The sequence below is a fragment of the Bubalus bubalis genome, chromosome 11 (genome assembly GCF_019923935.1).
Source record: "Bubalus bubalis isolate 160015118507 breed Murrah chromosome 11, NDDB_SH_1, whole genome shotgun sequence".
Taxonomy (NCBI): Eukaryota; Metazoa; Chordata; class Mammalia; order Artiodactyla; family Bovidae; genus Bubalus; species Bubalus bubalis.
Genome location: NC_059167.1, coordinates 44,775,460 through 44,793,989, shown reverse-complemented (window position 1 = coordinate 44,793,989; position 18,530 = coordinate 44,775,460). Strand labels below are relative to the sequence as shown.

At 41.6% G+C, this 18,530-nt stretch overlaps 1 protein-coding gene across 3 annotated transcripts in view; it reads right to left on the bottom strand.

The window, feature by feature from the left end:
• Window positions 1-4,247, bottom strand: part of TMOD3 (tropomodulin 3) — an 87,435-nt gene extending 83,188 nt beyond the window's left edge. Inside the window, exon 1 of one of the 3 annotated variants that reach the window (XM_025295596.3) lies at window positions 4,077-4,247. The gene's annotated coding sequence lies outside the window, so the exon portion shown is untranslated. Of the gene's footprint in view, window positions 1-2,098; window positions 2,124-4,076 lie in introns of those variants that run through there. The other 2 variants (XM_006065967.3, XM_044925017.1) reach the window with 2 other exon arrangements.
• Between the last annotated feature and the right edge of the window lie 14,283 nt (window positions 4,248-18,530).

The window sequence follows — 18,530 nt, the reverse complement described above, 5'->3', positions numbered from 1 at the left end:
AAAAAGGCAAATTAAAACTATAGTGAGGTACCATTTTATATCCTTTAGTTTGACTAAAATAAAAAGGGCTGATGGCACTAAAATTTGGTAACATTAAAATTTGGCAACTAGAACTCACATAAACCACTCTGGAGACCTGTTTGGCAACTTTTTAATAAAATTAAACATACATCTTACCCTGTGACTCAGTAAATCCACTCTTAGGAACTTATAAAGAGAAATAAAACACTTATCCACACAAGACTCATAAAACGTTCATAACAACTTTATTCCTAACAACTCAAATCTAGAAATAGCCCAAATATCCATCAAGAGGAAATGAGATACACAAATTGGAGAGAGAAACCACTGATACTACCTACCACTGATACACACAACACTGACAAACCTCAGAAACATTATGTTACCATTTATGTCAAGTCCAAGAATAGGCAAAACAAACCTATGGTGTCAGAAATAGGGAGTAAGAAAGTGGTGGCCTTTGGAGAATGTGTAAAGGAAATGGCTGGAAAGGGGCATGAGGGTACTTTCTATGGTGATAAAAATTATGTTCTATCTCGTTAGTAGAAGTTACAGTGTATAAAATGGACAGAACTACTTGAACTGGATATTGAAGATGTGTGCATTCCATCAAATGTGAATTATACCTCAGTTAAAAAAAAAAAAGAAAAAAGAAAATGTAGTACTCTGCTTCAAGACAGAAGTTAATGATTTTGTTTCAAATGAAATTTTAGAATACCACACACATGTTCAATTACTTGCTATTCACCTCTCTATTCCTTCGTTATTGTAAACCACCTAATGGGTTACAGATGCCTATAGGTATATAGATCAAAAGTATATGTGTTCATGTTCAGGTTTCATTAATGTCAAATCAACTTTGACTATTCACAAATTTCAATACATGCCTAATGGACTGTGAGAAGTTCAGTAAAAAATTTTTTTCTAATATGATTTTATAGTTGTCATTTTAGAGGGTCTGAAATAAAACTGAGAAAGGAAAAGGCAGCTAAATTGGATGTCAGCAAGGATGGAAGATAGTATTTTGGCAATTATTACAACCCAAAGAATAAGGCTCTCAACTACTTCAATCAAGACAGAGTCATGTATGTTTAAATTTAAGGACAACTGAAAAGCATGAAGAATAATTTGCCAGGTAATTTGATCTTTAAAAGATAACATATCCTAAAGAATAGCAGCAGTGTACATCACAGACACCTAAAACTCACTGAGACCTTTTCTACCGTTATCACTGAGTCCTCTGTGCCTCTATCCAGGTCTGTTTTCATCTTGACCACCTCTTACCCTCCACAGGACAGTGCTCAGATCTAACTGATTTTCATAAAGCCACCTCACTCCAGGTTCCAAATAAATAAACTTATGAAGTTGCACTCTATTCTATGTAGATATATCATAAATACATTCAAACAGTATAGAGAGTATATAGCCTAGGGGAATGCAGATGATCACTTAGTGGGAAAAAGATGACTTCATTTGTTACCTACTCCCATGACTGTTGAAGCTCTCCCTCTGAACTCCTACAGCATGTTTTTATTCCCTACAGACAAGCTTACAGTGCTCTGAACTATAAACAAGTACACATGCCTAATCCCGGAGACAGCAGACTCTCAGACAAAAAAATATATATATCTTCTATGTCTGTAGTCACCAGAAGCCTAAGACAGGGTCTTGTACAGGTGGGGGCAAAACACATGTTGAATCAGTGAATTACCAAATTAATGTGAATGAAAACATGTGAGGGTGAAAGAGGACGAGAGATGAGAAAAAAGATCAGAGAATACAACAAAGAGAAAGGAGAAGGGAAGGAGCAAAAGAGAAAAAAAGAAAGGGCGAAACCTTGGGGAGGAAATTATGTTTGTTAGAGAGAAGGATTATTATTATTTTTAATAATGAAAGAGGGTTGGAAAAAGCCATTGCTATGCATCTCATATCACAGCTATCAGCACTGGTCTTTAAACTGTCATTACAAACACCCTAAAACATCTCCCAGCCCTTCATATTCCAAGTGTCATCTCCCCATGCAACTACAGTATTCCCTATCTGACCAGAAGATACAAAGGCCCCACTTCAAACCTACCAGACACTGGGTAATTTATGGTGAGAAGCGTCACTCTACCCCATTCAAGTCCTTTCTGTTGTGATGAATCTATGTTTCATTTAAATAAACCAGCAGCTGAAAGTTGAAAAATCTGATTAGAGGAATCTGAGCACTGTAACTGGATTTGACCTGTAAGTATTTAACTTTAGGTGAAGTTACTCATTGCAGAGTAATTTGACCTGGAAGATACACCACAAAACTTTGGAATTAGTCATAACAACACACACACAAATTGAGCATTAGGTCAGTGACATCCTAAAGAACTATTTTTGTTCCTTTATACCTAGTACAAGGGCTTGGAATGACAGGTGTGCTCAATGTTTCCTGAATGAATAAAATGAATTTTTAAAGTCAGGTATTTAGGGCTGATAATCTTGGGGTCATCTGGCCGAACAACCTCATTTTAAAGATGAGCAAACTAGAAATCCTGGGAGTTTTGAAAGAAAGCAAGCTAAACAAGCCAAAATATACTGCATCTGACATTTTCCCTTTTTCTTACTTTCCTAGAAATGTGTTAAGTGATTCTAAGTATTCTAATAAAATAACTTTGGCTCCTAAAGAAGTGAGAGGGTTAAAAAAAAAAAAGGTGCCAAAGGACTTCCCTGGTGATACAGTGGATGTGAGTCCGTCTCCCAAGGCAGGGGAAACAGGTGGGTAAGATTCCACAGGCGGTGTGTAACTAAGCCTGAGAGCCACAAATACTGAGCGGGTGTGCTGCAAAGTCGCTTGGCCTTTTAACCTGTGTCACCGAAATGAGAAGTCCTCGTACCCAAGGAAGAACAACAGCCCCCCAGCCCCCGTTTGCCACAGCTAGAGAAAGCCTGCCTGAGGCAATGAAGATCCAGAACAATCAAATAAATAAAACTTTTAAAAGGTGCCTAGGACTAGGAAGGAGAGACTAGCAAAGGTAAATGAGGCTGAAGAAAATTATTTTTCTAAGCCTAATATATTTTTGGACAGGCCAATTAATTAATCAATTTAATCTGAAAAATTAATCTGAAGGAATTCTCAGAAAAAAGAAACACGAGGTACATGAAAATGTTACAAACCAAGGGAGACCGCACATAACTAGTTTAAATCTCCACAGGCTTATTTCCTGTTCAAGTACGACCTCCTGGGATTACGTTTTACTGCAATGTTCATTACCAGATGACTTTTGGTTTTAAGAGAAGCCAAGGGCAAGTTGGAAATGCGATTCTTAACTAAACATAAAAAACCCCCCAAACCAAACCAAACAAACAAAAAAAAAACCCCTATGTCTGTTCTCACTTGTTTGTAATCAGAATGCAGGCTTGCAGAGGTAACACCCCAATTTCTGTAAGCAAAAATACAACGACCCAGTCACGTCCTCAAAACAAACCAACATACAAACCTCACAGCCGGATCCAGCTGTCCTGCATGGGAGCCAGGAACTTATTCTAACAGCAAATAGATCAAAAGGGGGAACGCAAGACAAGCCAGATTTCAATCAAAAAGGAAAGGGTGTGCCCTGCTTTTTTTTTCTTTCCAACTTTCACCAAGCAGAAATCTTTGAAGGAGTCTTGGTAAAAAAAAAACCTTTAGACGCTAGTCCCCCGAGCTACACCCCGGCGAGGGGGAAGGGGCAGGCACCTCGAGCTCTCACGACAGCGGCCCGCGCGAGCTCCAGCCCGGCGGGGAAGGGGCCGGTCCCGAACCCCACGAGGCCGGGCCCCCGAGTGATTCATCAGCAACTCGGGGTTCGCGCGCCTCCACCGCGGGCGACGCCCCAGCACGTCCCACGGCTGCTACCCCGGCCCGTCAGCTCTGAAGCAACCCCTAGCGTCCCCTCACTCCCCGAGTGGGATCGGTAGGGAAGGAGATCGCAAGCCGGGCGGCTGGAAAGCAGCAACCTCTCCCGCCTCAGCCACCATGGCCGGTGCGACTCCCTGCCCGCGCCCGTAGACGGCCTTCCTGGAAAGCACCAGGCTGGGCTTACCTGACGGGCGTCCGCTGCGGCCACCGACCTCCTTCACAAACCTGCGGGGACTGCCTGCCGCTCGGTTCCCAGTACCCGCCCGTCCGCCTGCGTCCGCCTCCCAGGGAGTGGTCGGATCCACCCGCCGGCGTTCCCCCAACTCGACGGCGCTGGTTCCCACTCCGCCCCCCAGACGCGCGTGCGCACTCCCAGGTCAAGGGGGCATCCTGGGAGTTGTAGTCCAAGCGAGGAGGGCGCGACTAGGCGAAGCCCTGGTATTTTCTATTTGGTGGACGTTGAAAGAGGCTGCGAATACCAAGACTTAACACCAGCCCGAGGAAACGTCCTCTACCTTGGACCCTTTGGGAGCTATAAACAGAAGCTAACGGCTCATTAGTATAGATTTTCTTTTTTACTTTGACTTTTAGTCAAGAGGGACTCACGGCAGGACTTGTATGCTTGGTTGCTAATGTGAGGACATGACTTTGAGTCCTCTAAATTTTTCTTGAAAAACTGATAGAAAAGGAAACAAAGGCCAAGACACGAGAGAGACATAAATAAGGAGATGTCACCTCAAGGGCATTGTGACCCTAGTGAGTTCCTTAGGTATGAAACCAGGGATGATGTTGCAGAGATCAGTTTCAGCCCCATCCCAACCTCGCATTTTAGCTACAAGCTGTACACCAGGCAGTGGAACTGAAGTGATGGAAGTGGGAGAAAAAATAGAAGAGCTGCTTAGCCGGGAGCTGGGGCAGGTGGACACTCTGGAGGCGAAGAGGAAAAGAGCAGGAATACTTTAGAAGACAGCTCCACGGTGGCCAGTGAAATGGCTGCCTTTTGTCCTGTGCTCTGAGGACAGGAAATAGCCATGACCTTGCATTCATTAATCACTCGCCGGTAATTTTCCTGGTCTGCCCTTCAGGAATAAACTATTCCTCGGAGCAAGCTCCACTTTGATACGCCTTCTTAAAAACAAAACAAAACAAAACAAATGCATCCAGATAGAGGACTGAAGTGCCTGCTTGAGATACATTCCAACTACACCCAGTATCAGTTCAGTTCGGTTGCTCAGTCGTGTCCGACTCTTTGCGACACCACGAACCACAGCCATGAACCACAGCACACCAGGCCTCCCTGTCCATCACCAACTCCCGGAGTCCACCCAAACCCATGTCCATCAAGTCTGTGATACCATCCAACCATCTCATCCTCTGTGGTCCCCTTCTCCTCCTGCCCTCAATCTTTCCCAGAATCAGGGTCTTTTCAAATGAGTCAGCTCTTCACATCAGGTGGCCAAAGTATTGGAGTTGCAGCTTCAACATCAGTCCTTTCAATGAACACCCAGGACTGATCTCCTTTAGGATGGACTGGTTTGATCTCCTTGCAGTCCAAGGCACTCTCAAGAGTCTTCTCCAACACCACAGTTCAAAAGCATCAATTCTTCGGCACTCAGCTTTCTTCACAGTCCAACTCTCACATCCATACCTGACCACTGGAAAAACCATAGCCTTGACTAGGCGGACCTTTGTTGGCAAAGTAATATCTCTGCTATTTAATATGCTGTCTAGGTTGGTCATAACTTTCTTTCCAAGGAGTAAGTGTCTTTTAATTTCATGGCTGCAATCACCATCTGCAGTGACTTTGGAGCCTCCCAAAATAAAGTCAGCCATGAAGTTTCCACTGTTTCCCCATCTATTTGCCATGAAGTGATGGGACCAGATGCCATGATCTTAGTTTTCTGAATGTTGAGCTTTAAGCCACTTTTTCACTCTCCTCTTTCACTTTCACCAAGAGGCTCTTTAGTTCTTCTTCACTTTCTGCCATAAGGGTAGTGTTATCTGCATATCTGAGGTTATTGATATTTCTCCTGGCAATCTTGATTCCAGCTTGTGCTTCCTCCAGCCCAGCGTTTCTCATGATGATGGTTAAGCACCTCCTGGCATTTACTTCCGGAAGCACCTGGGTAAACACCCTGGAATTTCATGCAGTTAGCATCTGCTAATTTAACAATAAACATCACTAATGATTTGGGGGTTTTCAGAAGAAGAAAAAAAATAAAAAGTTCCAAAATGCAAATACTCTTAGAAGGCTATTAATATGAAATCGTGTGCCACTGCATCTTATTTTCTATAGCATATTAGTGGGAATCAGTTTCTCAAATATTCTTGGAGATAATAACTGAGAGCAATGTCCTACAGAATTCAGAATTCAGGTTCAACTAATATTTATTGAATACTTAACCCACACCAAGAATTGTGCCAACACTCCCTTACTAATGTATCATCCAATCCTCTAAATAACCTACAAAGGCTATGTTAGTATCCTCTGTTTCTACATATGAGAAAACTAAGACTCAGAAAATTTAAATAATCTGTGCAAGGTCACACAGTCAGTAATTGTGTGAGATCCAGAAATGAAGTACAGGTAGCCTGACTCAAATTCTAGCATGCTTTCCACTGTTGATCAGACTGTCTCCTGGTGCTGCTGCTAAGTCGCTTCAGTCGTGTCCAACTCTGTGCGACCCCAGAGACGGCAGCCCACCAGGCTCCCCCGTCCCTGGGATTCTCCAGGCAAGAACACTGGAGTGGGTTGCCATTGACTGTCTCCTAAATCGCATCAAATTCTTTAAGATAATCTCTGACTACATCTTAGTTCAGTTCAGTTCAGTCGCTCAGTCGTGTCCGACTCTTTGCGACCCCATGGACTGCAGCACGCCAGGCCACCCTGTCCATCACCAACTCCTGGAGTTTACTCAAACTCATGTCCATTGAGTCAGTGATGCCATGCAACCATCTTATCCTCTGTCGTTCCCTCTCCTCATGCCTTCAATCTTTTCCAGCATCAGGGTCTTTTCAAATGAGTCAGCTCTTCGAATCAGGTGGCCAAAGTATTGGAGTTTCAGCTTCAACATCAGTCCTTCCAATGAACATTCAGGACTGATTTCCTTTAGGGTGGACTGGTTGGATCTCCTTGCTGTGACCACATCTAAGGTACATTAAAAAATTTTCTAATACAGTCCAGGAAGATGCTCTTACTGGAAGAGCTGAATATCTGGATTCATTTGATTGTTCTGTATTTCATTAGAAGTTAATATATAGGTACTGTGGCTAACTAGAAAGTCTCTTGTGAGTTCATGCTACACCTTGGGAAAAACTGACAAACCAGAGTGTCTGAAAAAGCAAGGGAGCAGGGTTATCCACATATGGTTTATTTTAAGGACTTTGCAGTAATACAGTTTCTTCTGCTTTACTCTTTAGGCAGAGAGGGCTTTTAATTCAGTATCTGACTGATTTAAAGATGACACATTTCCTCCCTGACCTTCCAATATGGGGTATTAGGCATACACTAAATATATTTTCTTTTTTAGCTCTTTAACTTGTCCCTAACAAATGCCTTCATCTTTTGAAAATAAAGTGATTTGGTGATGGGTTCTTTTCCTTTCTTCAGACAAATGTTATCATATTATAATGACAAGGTTGACAAATATGAATCTCCTAAACCCACATACATTAAATATCACAAATGGGGCCAGAGGCATTACGAATAACATTTGAGTATTGGATAAAACTGTAAAAGCAAAACAAAACCCAGAATCTTCCTCACTGCTTTCTCTCTCTAACTATAATCTATTTCTCTATACAAGTGCCAGAATGGGTCTTTTTAAAACAAATCAGATCATGTCACCCCCTTCTCCAAACCACTTAGGGCTTCCCCAAATATTTCCAATACAATCCAAAGTTACCACCCCCACCAGTCCTTACGTGATTATTTTATTTCCTACCACACACACACTCTTTCTCTCTGCTCCAGTCACTTCAAGTTCTTTCTAGTATACTGGAGAATGCATTCCTCCCAAATACTCCTGGCTCATGCCCTCATTTTCATGAAGGTTCTGTTCAAATGTCACCTCTGAAATGTCTTCTCTGATCATCTTACCCTTTCTCCCCTTTACTTTGTCTTCTTAGCACGCTGTTGCTACCTAACATCTTGCTTGATATACTAATGTAAGCTCCAGGAATTCACATCATTTACCCCTCTCTCCCTAGCATCTGCAACAATGCCTGACATATAGTAGGTATTCAATAAATACGTGAAATAAATAACCTTCCCTCTCCCTCCTGCACAAGAGTGGGACACAGAACCACAGGGTTCATGGTAAATACCAGTCAAGGTTCTGATGCAGCCATAAACACCAGCTGGGAGAGGATTTGGCTCCACAGGCAAGAGCCAGTGAAACTCATCCTGAAATGGAGACAGAGCTCTCTTTTTAAAGGACTACGCTTTATGAGTTGCCATTATTAGCTCACAGTTCGAAAAGCACAATTGTGGAAGAGGGGAAAAAAAAGGTAAAACCTGAAAATTATATTTACATAATTAAGTGGAAAGGGTAATCTAACTAAAAGGTTCAGTTCAGTTCAGTTCAGTTCGGTCACTCAGTCATGTCCGACTCTTTGCAACTCTAACTAAAAGGTTAATCTGACTAAATAATCTAACTAAATGGAGGATTTCAATATTGTTCCCAATTATTTGCTGTCCTGTAAAGACTGCTTTACCCACTGTTATATGATTTGGAGTGCCTCCCTATATATATTTTCAGGTTTCTTTTCCTTCTTTCTTCACACAAATGTTTTCATATCATCATCGCAAAACTTATAAACATGAATTTGCTTTGACCAGTAAAATGAGTGGAAGTGACGCTAAGGCATCTTTGGGTGGAGGCTATAAGAGTGCTATTTCCACCCGTGTGCTTACTCTTTCCTTCTCCCAGGAGGATGGCATGTATCAGATTGAGTCTTGTCCTTCTGCCTGGGTTTTAGAACAGGTCACATGGAATCAGAGCTTTGGCTAAAAGCAGGTGTTGACATGTAACGCGAGCAGGAAGTAAACTGAGAGTTAGGTTTGTTTGTTACTGTAGACTGACCTAGCAAAGCTGACTGCTGCAGTGCCTATTCCATGAAAGGCAAGCCTCAGAAATAGAAGTGGTATGGCGCCCCTCCCCCATGCATTTAGCCCCACTTCAAGTAATTGAAGTAACTTTCATTAAGTTTAATGTACAGAAGAGAATGAATCTGAGGCTGTTAGGTAAATATTTGAGTAAGGAACAGAGTACACTTCCTGTTTTCAGGGTTTAGTAAGAGTGAAAGTGATTGATAAAGTGACACAGTAACTTTACTCAATGTTTTACAAGCCTAATTAGTGTTATCTTTAAATTTCCAGCCAGAGTAACTCATAAAGCCTGTTGCACTGAATCATCATTTGCAAATTAAGGCCCGCAGCAATTTTCTTGTTATCAAAAGTTTCCTTTAGGAAATAGTTTCCTTGATATACTTATTTTTTTTAATGTATTTTATAGCCCAGCAGAGAAAACGTAAGCTGAAGACATCAAGTTGTAACAAAAAAGGTAAAGATTTCATTCCTGGGAGCCTGGAGTTGGTTAAAGCAGTGGGAGGTAGGAATTAGAGAAGACAGACACCATAGCTGGTGTGTATGATTTTAAAGGAAGGATTTAAGCCTTTAGCTTGAAGTATCCTTCCTAAGCACCCCCATGTCTGCTTGTTAGAAGCTTTCTCATGTTTCATTGTGCATCTCAAATGCCTGTTTCTCACTCAAACTTCCCCTAATGCCATCAGCTGGAATTAATTTTGCCATTCCTCACATTTTCATATCCTATTGTGCCTCCACTGGAGGTGCACTAAATATACCCACCTTCCAGCCAGATGACAAAGGGCTAATTCAAATTTTCAGCCAAAGCCAAAGTTGCTCATAAATGTCACTATCAAAAAATAAATTTCTAGGATACACAAATAAACCTAAAAACTGATGCCAAAATTTAACTTACTGTTTTAATATTATTTAAAGTATTAGTGCTTAAATAGTAAAGCTTAACATAGCACAGGAATAATAATTTCCAAGCTCTGTGAGCTGGAAGACTCGTACAGTCACTGGAGAGAGTCATATTTCAGCTGAGGTGAGTAGATGAACAGAGCCATGTCCTAAATGTAACTAAGAATTAAATTCTTGTTTTAAATTATATGTTCTAGGTACACCAAAGATTTCCACAAAGAATAGAGTTATGATATAATCTCTTCTTATCCTTCCATGTATCATTACTTAAAGTTTTAAAAACATTTATTGAATAAAAAAGATATACTTGTTATTCCTAAGGTATCTAGCTAATGTAGTCTGTATTACAAAGAGTCTGACTCTTTGTGACCCCATGGACTATAGCCTATCAGGCTCCTCCATCCATGGGATTCTCCAGGCAGGAATACTGGAGTGCGTTGCTATTTCCTTCTCCAGGAGATCTTCCCAACCCTGGGATTAAATCCGGGTCGCAAAGAGTCTGACACGACTGAGCGACTTCACCTTCACTTTCACTTCACTATTATTTCCGTTATCCTTGAACTTTGTCATTTAACTTAACTTTGTCAGTTAAGATTTGTTAGTTAGGATGCTAAACCTAGATAGCATATTGAAAAGCAGAGGCATTACTTTGCCAACAAAGGTCCATCTAGTCAAGGCTATGGTTTTTCCAGTGGTCATGTATGGATGTGAGAGTTGGACTGTCAAGAAAGCTGAGTGCCAAAGAATTGATGCTTTTGAAATGTGGTGTTGGAGAAGACTCTTGAGAGTCCCTTGGACTGCAAGGAGATCCATCCGGTCCATTCTAAAGGAGATCAACCCTGGGTGTTCGTTGGAAGTAATGATGCTAAAGCTGAAACTCCAATACTTTGGCCACCTCCTGCGAAGAGTTGACTCATTGGAAAAGACTCTGATGCTGGGAGGGATTGGGGGCAGGAGGAGAATGGGACGACAGGATGAGATGGCTGGATGGCATCACTGACTCGATGGACATGAGTTTGAGTGAACTCCGGGAGATGGTGATGGACAGGGAGGCCTGGTGTGCTACAATTCATGGTTGCAAAGAGTCGGACATGACTGAGCAACTGAACTGAACTGAAAGTCTTTATCCACACAGATGGTAATTAAGTCACATTTTTTCCATTCTATCTTTTGTAGTTGGTTTTTGGATTAAGAGTAGAAAACTGTACTGTTGTTTCTATACAACTTTATCTGTTTAGATACAGGCATAGACTTTGGCCTGTCCAGATAGTTTTGAACCTGTCAAAGTATTCCTTGTCTATCCTGGAGCCTATGAGCTAAAGATTCAATCTATAGTCTATGAGTATCACATCCAGATTACTGAAGAACTGCTAACTAAAACTCACCAAGGAAATAGCTGTGTAGTGGCTAAGCCCTTCTGGTTGAAATTCGTCCATTCATCAGCCTTTACTTATGATCATGAATTAAAAAGACTGTTTAAACCAGCCATTTAATTACTTTGATGAATTGTTGTGCAGCCCATGTTTTTCAAGGATACGTGAGACTTTCTCAAATGTCTCAATGAGATCTAAACACTGTATGTTCTTTGGACGGTATTCTTATGATTTCCTACCATTTATTTTATGTGAACCTATGCTGCCTCTTTGGAGAAGGCAATGGCAACCCACTCCAGTACTCTTGCCTGGAAAATCCCATGGGCGGAGGAGCCTGGTGGGCTGCAGTCCACGGGGTCGCAAAGAGTTGGACATGACTGAGCGACTTCACTTTCACTTTTCACTTTCATGCATTGGAGAAGGAAATGACAACCCGCTCCAGTGTTCTTGCCTGGAGAATCCCAGGGACAGGGGAGCCTGGTGGGCTGCCGTCTATGGGGTCGCACAGAGTCAGACACAACTGAATCAACTTAGCAGCAGCAGCATGCTGCCTCTTAGAGATCACTGCTTCACTTCTAAGGGCTTACAAACCACTAAAGTGGATAACACACTTTTCTAAAATGTTGCTCAGGACCAATAAGTTCAGTGGTCTACGGTCTGGAGAACGCTCGCATCTCTGCCCAGCTTCCACCTCCACCGCCAAACCTTTTGAGAAATGCATTGATTCTCCTACAGCATCGCATTTCTTAGGTTGGTTGAGCCCAAAGTGTAGCCCGCCTCACTGAAGCACACATACAGCTAGTTCCTATGAAGGCCCTGTGATATGCGGAACCCTTGCAGGACGCTGTGGGCATCTGATGTGTTCCCTGAGTGGGAGGACTGAGAAGTTAGTTGGAAGCAGGGCAGAGAGGGTGTGGGGCACCACTTCCCACAACCCCAGAGAAAAGCTGTATGATCAAACCAAGAGATGGTGTCCATAACAAAATCAAGCATAACGTACAACTGACCCAAAATCAAGGAGTCACTCCTGAGGCCAGACTGCCAAATCCAAAGGAGGGCACCTAGAAAGCAGGGCAAATGCAAGCAGGGTGAAACGCCAGGGGATTCACGAAAAGCTAAGTGAGGGGGTGGTCAGGAGTAACTCCTGAGTCAGCTCTATCTTATTCATATTTGATTCATGGAGTGATGGGGGAGGGCCTATCTGACAGAAAGGGGATGGACAATGAAAACACAAAAACTAATAAGATTCAGTCCTTCTTAAATTCCTAACACTGTCAGCATAAAATGGAGAACTTTGTTGTTGTTAATATCCATGGATATTTATTTAGGTTAGAATTTTTCTAGTATCTAAGTGCCTTCTGTATGCCAGGGACTGCTCTAAATGTTTACATGTGCATCCTCATGATAGCCCTAATGGGAAGCTGGGTTGTGATTCTTATTTTAGAAGTGAAGAAACTGAGGCTGGGTAATTCGCAGAAACTCACAAAACTAACAGAAGTCAGATTCTGATCCCAAAGTGCACACCTGTAATGCCTATTCATTACAGCCCCATAGACTGAAAGAGAATTCTTCAGATAATTACTATACTTCCTTGACCATGAAAAGGTGTGAGACAGCAAATCCAGAAACTCGACACAGGCCTTCTATGCTTCTTCTTGGACTTTGTCATCAGTCCAAGTGACAAAGAGTTTGAGCACAGTTCAACAGGGCAGCAGAAAGAATAGGTTTTCCTGTTTTTCCAGGACAAGCCTTTACAATGTAACTATTATTTTTAGTGTTCCCTGTTTTGAATTCCAGCCTACTTTACAAAGAAAGCAATTCCAAAATTAATATAAAAAATTCAAGGTAAAACACTTAAAACCTCTTTGAGTTACCTTTGTTCTTGTTCCCATTTATTGTAACAAATGTGAACTGTTTAGCTGAATGTTGTGTGTGTGTCTGTATTTTCGTTTTGATAATAACGTCTTGTTTCTCCTCTGGCTACTTCTGGTTGTCTGTCTACTTCTTATCTTCTTCATAATAGGGACACTCTAAGGTCCTTTCTAGCAAATGTACTTTTCTAATATGAGAACACGGTGCCAATCGTTTATTTTAAAAAGACCAGATGTCTTAAAATTATCCAGATTAAATCAGTCCTTGCTTTCATTTTTAAAAAGAAAACTTTATTAATTCCTAGTGTTCTGTACATTTTCACTTGGAAATTTCATTCCAGACACAAATGAATACATTATTATCTTTAAAAGCAGAAAGATATTGATTAATTAAAACAGTATACATTTACCTTAGCATTAGATCAGGCTGGCAAATTCCAAAGAGTCAAACACTGCATCTATTTATGCCACCTGGGATCCTTATTAATTATCATGGGAAAAGAACTTCACGCTTCATACATTTTGCTTTTTCACACATTTCCCACAAAATGTTCAATTTCACATTTAAAAGGCAAATTAGTCTTCAATTCCTTAATGAATATAATCAATATCTACCTTTGGAAAGTTTCAAAGTGAAAAATGAAACTATGTGCATTTTCCAATAACCACTTAGCGAAATAAATATTGCCATTATAAGTTCAAACAGCTTACAAAGTATTATTTCCTTTGTTCTCTTCAAAATAATACAGGGACACATAAAGTCACATATTACAAGCATCTGAACTGGGAAAGTATTACGCACTGGTGGCATGCAAGTATTTTACACTTTTTAATGCAATGAAAAATGCTCTTGTTTTCTTTAAATAGATGAAACAGAATTAAGATAAAGTTTTAATTAAAATATAACTATTATTCCATGAATATAATGGGTTTTTTTTTAAAAAGCAAAGTGGCAGAGATGAGAATTTTAGTTCCGAAGACTTTCTTTCTTAACTAAAGATTGTCACTGGCAAAATTTGGTACTAAAATAAAATGTCCTTTAAAAGTACACCTTCTATCCATCTCACCATATGGCCAATTCTTATCTATCCACATTTAGATTATCCATGGGAAAGTGTTAGTCCTGGACAAGCTTCTCTCAGTCGCACAGTGTACTGTGCGATTGGCTTCTATTATCCAGTCGATATGTGCTCAGACTCTCTCCGTCTTTAAATAAAAATCTATGAAAAACATGCCATGTTTACTGTGCTCAGTTTCTTTACATTTCCTTCTTTTGCTTTTCCTTCTTTTGCTTCCTTTCTTTTGCTACTAATTTTGAGGAGAAAATATATTTTAAAATGTCCTTTTTGAAAAGGCTGCTCCTCTAGAACTATTCTGAAGACAGTAAAAACCACTGAAGAGGAAGAAATAGCTCTGTGGAATGTTCAGACCCCTTCCTCTGAACAAAGCCTACGGAGGAGAGAAGGAGCCACAAGGGAGGCATAGAGCACCCACGTTCACAGGTGACGGAAACATTTAGAACCACAGGATTGTACCATTTGGGAGCTGGAAGGGACCTTAGACAGCATCTAATCCACTCACTCATTTTATAAAGGAAATAAATGAAGATTAGATGAAAGACCTGCCCAAAGTCAGACATAGTGAAAAAAGTGAGAGTGTTAGTTGCTCAATTGTCTCACTCTTTGTGACCCCATGGACTATAGCCCGCCAGGCTCCTCTGTCCATGGAATTCTCCAGGCAAGAATAATGGAATGGGCAGCCATTCCCTTCTCAGGGGATCTTCCCGACCCAGGGATCAAACCCAGGTCTCCTGCTTTGCAGGCAGGGTCTTTACCATCTGAGCCACTAGGGAAGCCACACAGAGCTGACATCGAAATCAGTTTTATTTTCCAAAAGTATCACATGGTGGCAAATGGAGCATGATTCTTGCGGGGCTGGAGGACATTTCGATTCAAGCAACATTTATTAAGCACCTATTATGTACAAGGCACCTTACTAGATGCTACTGAAGATGCAAAGATTCATGAGACAGTCCCTGCCTCCCAGTGCTTATGAAAGTCCCTTGAGGCTATGTTTCAATATCTTAGCAGAAAATAATACTGATTAGGGCTAAGGTTGCTGGTGATAACAAAGCAGCTGATGCCTGGGAGAGCTGACCTCACAAGTGATATTTTCTCCCCTTTGTTAATAGGGCTCAAGCCTGTTACACAGCTGCTGGGGCCCTAACGACAGTCTTCTTTCCTAGGCCTCCAACCACCACCTCAAGCCTTAGCCGAACCCACCCCCTGAGGAGTGACAGAGCTCACTGGAGAGCAGCGGTGCTCCAGACCCTCCCCTCAGTTCTTAATTACTGTTTGTTTCCCCCTGTGTCCAGCCTTAGGCTCTCTGCAAGGGTCCTGACCATATCCCAGGGTGCTGTCAAAATGGCCCAGGAAAATACTGCCCCCCCCCCCCCCGCCACACACTTCACTGGTATGTCTAACACCCACAACACCTATCTACCACTTCTCCAACTTCTATGTTGAAACTGAAATAACTCCAGTCCCCGACATCATACCCATGCTTCAATTCCCTGTATTCAAAAAGACGTGAAAGATGTGATTGTTGCTTAGAAGAAAAGAAAACAGATTCAAGAGGCAGTGGAAAACAGTAGTGAATAGATAATAAAAAATGATCTCCCACTTTTGTATAGCCCTTTCCAGTATAGTGTTTTCATCCCAATAGCTGATATATTCTCACCACAACTCTGTGAGGTAGTTAGTGAAGGTTATTCCCACTATAGTATAACTGAAGAACCTTAGGTTTGAGAGACTGAGTGACTTGCCCCATAGTCTCCCAGCTAAGAAAGTATGGAGCCAAGTGTCCAAGTGTCTTGACTCCAAATCCAGTGCTCTTCCCCCTAGATAGTCTATAATTGTCAGGCAATTGAATGAATTGCCCATGATCATATACCTGCTAAGTGTTGGTGATGGGATTAGGAGTCAGTCTCCAAATCTGTTAGTATGGTGCCCTTCCACCATACCAACTAGCAGAGCCAATGTGCTCAGAATGACTACCATGGAAGATGTCAGAGAAAAGTCTGGTCTCCTTCACCCTCCTCCAAATCAACGATGCATCACAGAACTGGGATAACCTCTGATATGTGTACAACCTTCCTAGAACAGGCAGGTTATAAATTCAAACCTTGCCACTCTTCCTCCATCCATCTTCTGAATGTTTAATCATAGCTGTTACGGGCAGAGGAGAAAGAGGTAAGCTGAGCAGAGCTTACTTCTACCCTTAGGCAAGGGAAAAACATTAATTTCCATTTACCTTCTCCACAGCACCTAGCCCCTCCACACTACTAAACTCCTGAACCACAAAACAAAATTTGATCTGACCTAGAGTTGGGAGCAAGAACAGTGACTACATCCTTGAAGTTCTGGGTCCTTTTCTCTCTCCAGCTTGTTACCAGGGGCCTGATCATGTGATTTTCGTCCAGAGGGCACGCCTGATGCTCCCAAGCATTCTCACACCTTTCCTTTGCATGTGTCTCCATCCTTGAGTATTGAGGATGGCACAGTGAGTGGCAGGGATGTTTTAAATTAGGAGCAATAAGGGGAAACTGTTACTGTTACTGGAAGGCAAAGCTAAAATATTTCTTAGTTCTCTGCTCATTACAATGAATATAGCTATCATTGCTTCATTAGTGGAAGAGAAGAAGGAAGCTACAGAATCATGATTTCAAACCCAATTCCAGAAACAGTTCTCCTGGGGATAGGTAACACAGCACAGAACCCAGTGTTCACAGCTCCCTGCTAGTTTTTGCATATGCAATCAATACTTGAGCTAAAAAATGGTATCTACTTTCCAAAAGAGCACTCTACCCCAAAACCCAGAAGCACAGGTCAAATTATAATAATCTTACACTTCCTGTCTCCTTCACAGTGCCTAGAAGAGGGCTAAGTACATCATGACCACAAAAAAGGAAAATATCCTCAAACTCTTGAAACTTTTAAAGGGCTTACACTTAAAGCATGTTGATGCTTAAATCGGTTTCAGGTTTCACTGAAATGTTCTCATGGCAGTTATTCAGAACACACTGGTTTCCTTAATGCTGGTGCCCTGCCAGGGGCCACATTTCTGTCTGGAAGGGAAGCAGCCGTTCTTTTGATTTGATGTGCCAGGCTTCCCTTACGGAAATTGTTTTGAGGAGTATAGGCATTGGGATGCTTTGTGAGTTTTTAAATGGAGATGGGCTTGTATTGTAAGATGAAGTGCGTGCTTTAAGATGGGTGAGTTGCACGAGCCCCTCCAGGTTAGCGATTCTCTACCTAACCTAGGCCCGCATCAACTCTGAGAGAGGAGAGGGGAGAGGGACTGGGAGACAGCATCTCCCTTCACTCAGGAGTCCAGCTTTGGCCAAATACCTCCTTTATAGTATTTGGCAATCTTTAATTTACAAAATATTTATATACAATATATCCTACAAAAATGGAAGGAAGGGACCTAAGCATGTTGATGGAGATGAAAGCACTTTCACTCATACACTTTAGGCATATGGAGAGATTTGGTGCTGGAACAATGAAATGATTTCCAGGCTTCCCTAAGAGTTATCTTCCATAGTGCTATGAAATTTGGTGGTTGGTGACCTAAGCTGCAATTTCTAGGGAGTGATTTCATATTTAACCTGGGCGTAAAGCAGCTCTAAAAAGAATAAGGGAAATGGGGCTGGGGAGAGAGTATCTCCCTTCAATCAGTGGTCCAGATGCAGCCAAATACTCAGGTAGATATTTGGCAACACACACACACTCACATGACATTTATTTACATTATGCCCTACTAAGATGAAAGTCAGGAATTTAATCGTGCTGATGAGGATAAAGCAGCTTTCATTACACACTTCTGGCAGATGGGGAGATGTGCTGGACTAATGACATGATCTCGCTAGACTTCCAGAATATCTCCTAAAAGTTATCTTCCACATATGCTGGGATGGGTGTTGGTGACAGAAGCCTGTAAGTCCAGGTGAATGATATTACACTTAGGGTGGGCCTGTACAAGTCTAACAGGGGAAAGGAGGTGGTCTGGGGAAAGATGACCTCCCTTCAATCAATTGTCCAGATGCTGCCAAATATGTTGACATAATATTTGACAAAATGCATATGCATAAAGATATGGTATATACATTATGCTCCACCATGATGGATGGTAAGGGATTAACCATGCTCAGGATCACAAAGGAACTTCTACTTACATACACTGCGGAGATGGGGAAATGAAGTCCTAGGTTAATTAAATGATATATAGGCCCTCTAAATTTAAGTTTATCTTCTAATAGTTAAGTGAATACTCATGGAAATGCCACCTTTAAAGCTACTTCAAAAACACAGGTAATGATAAGTTGA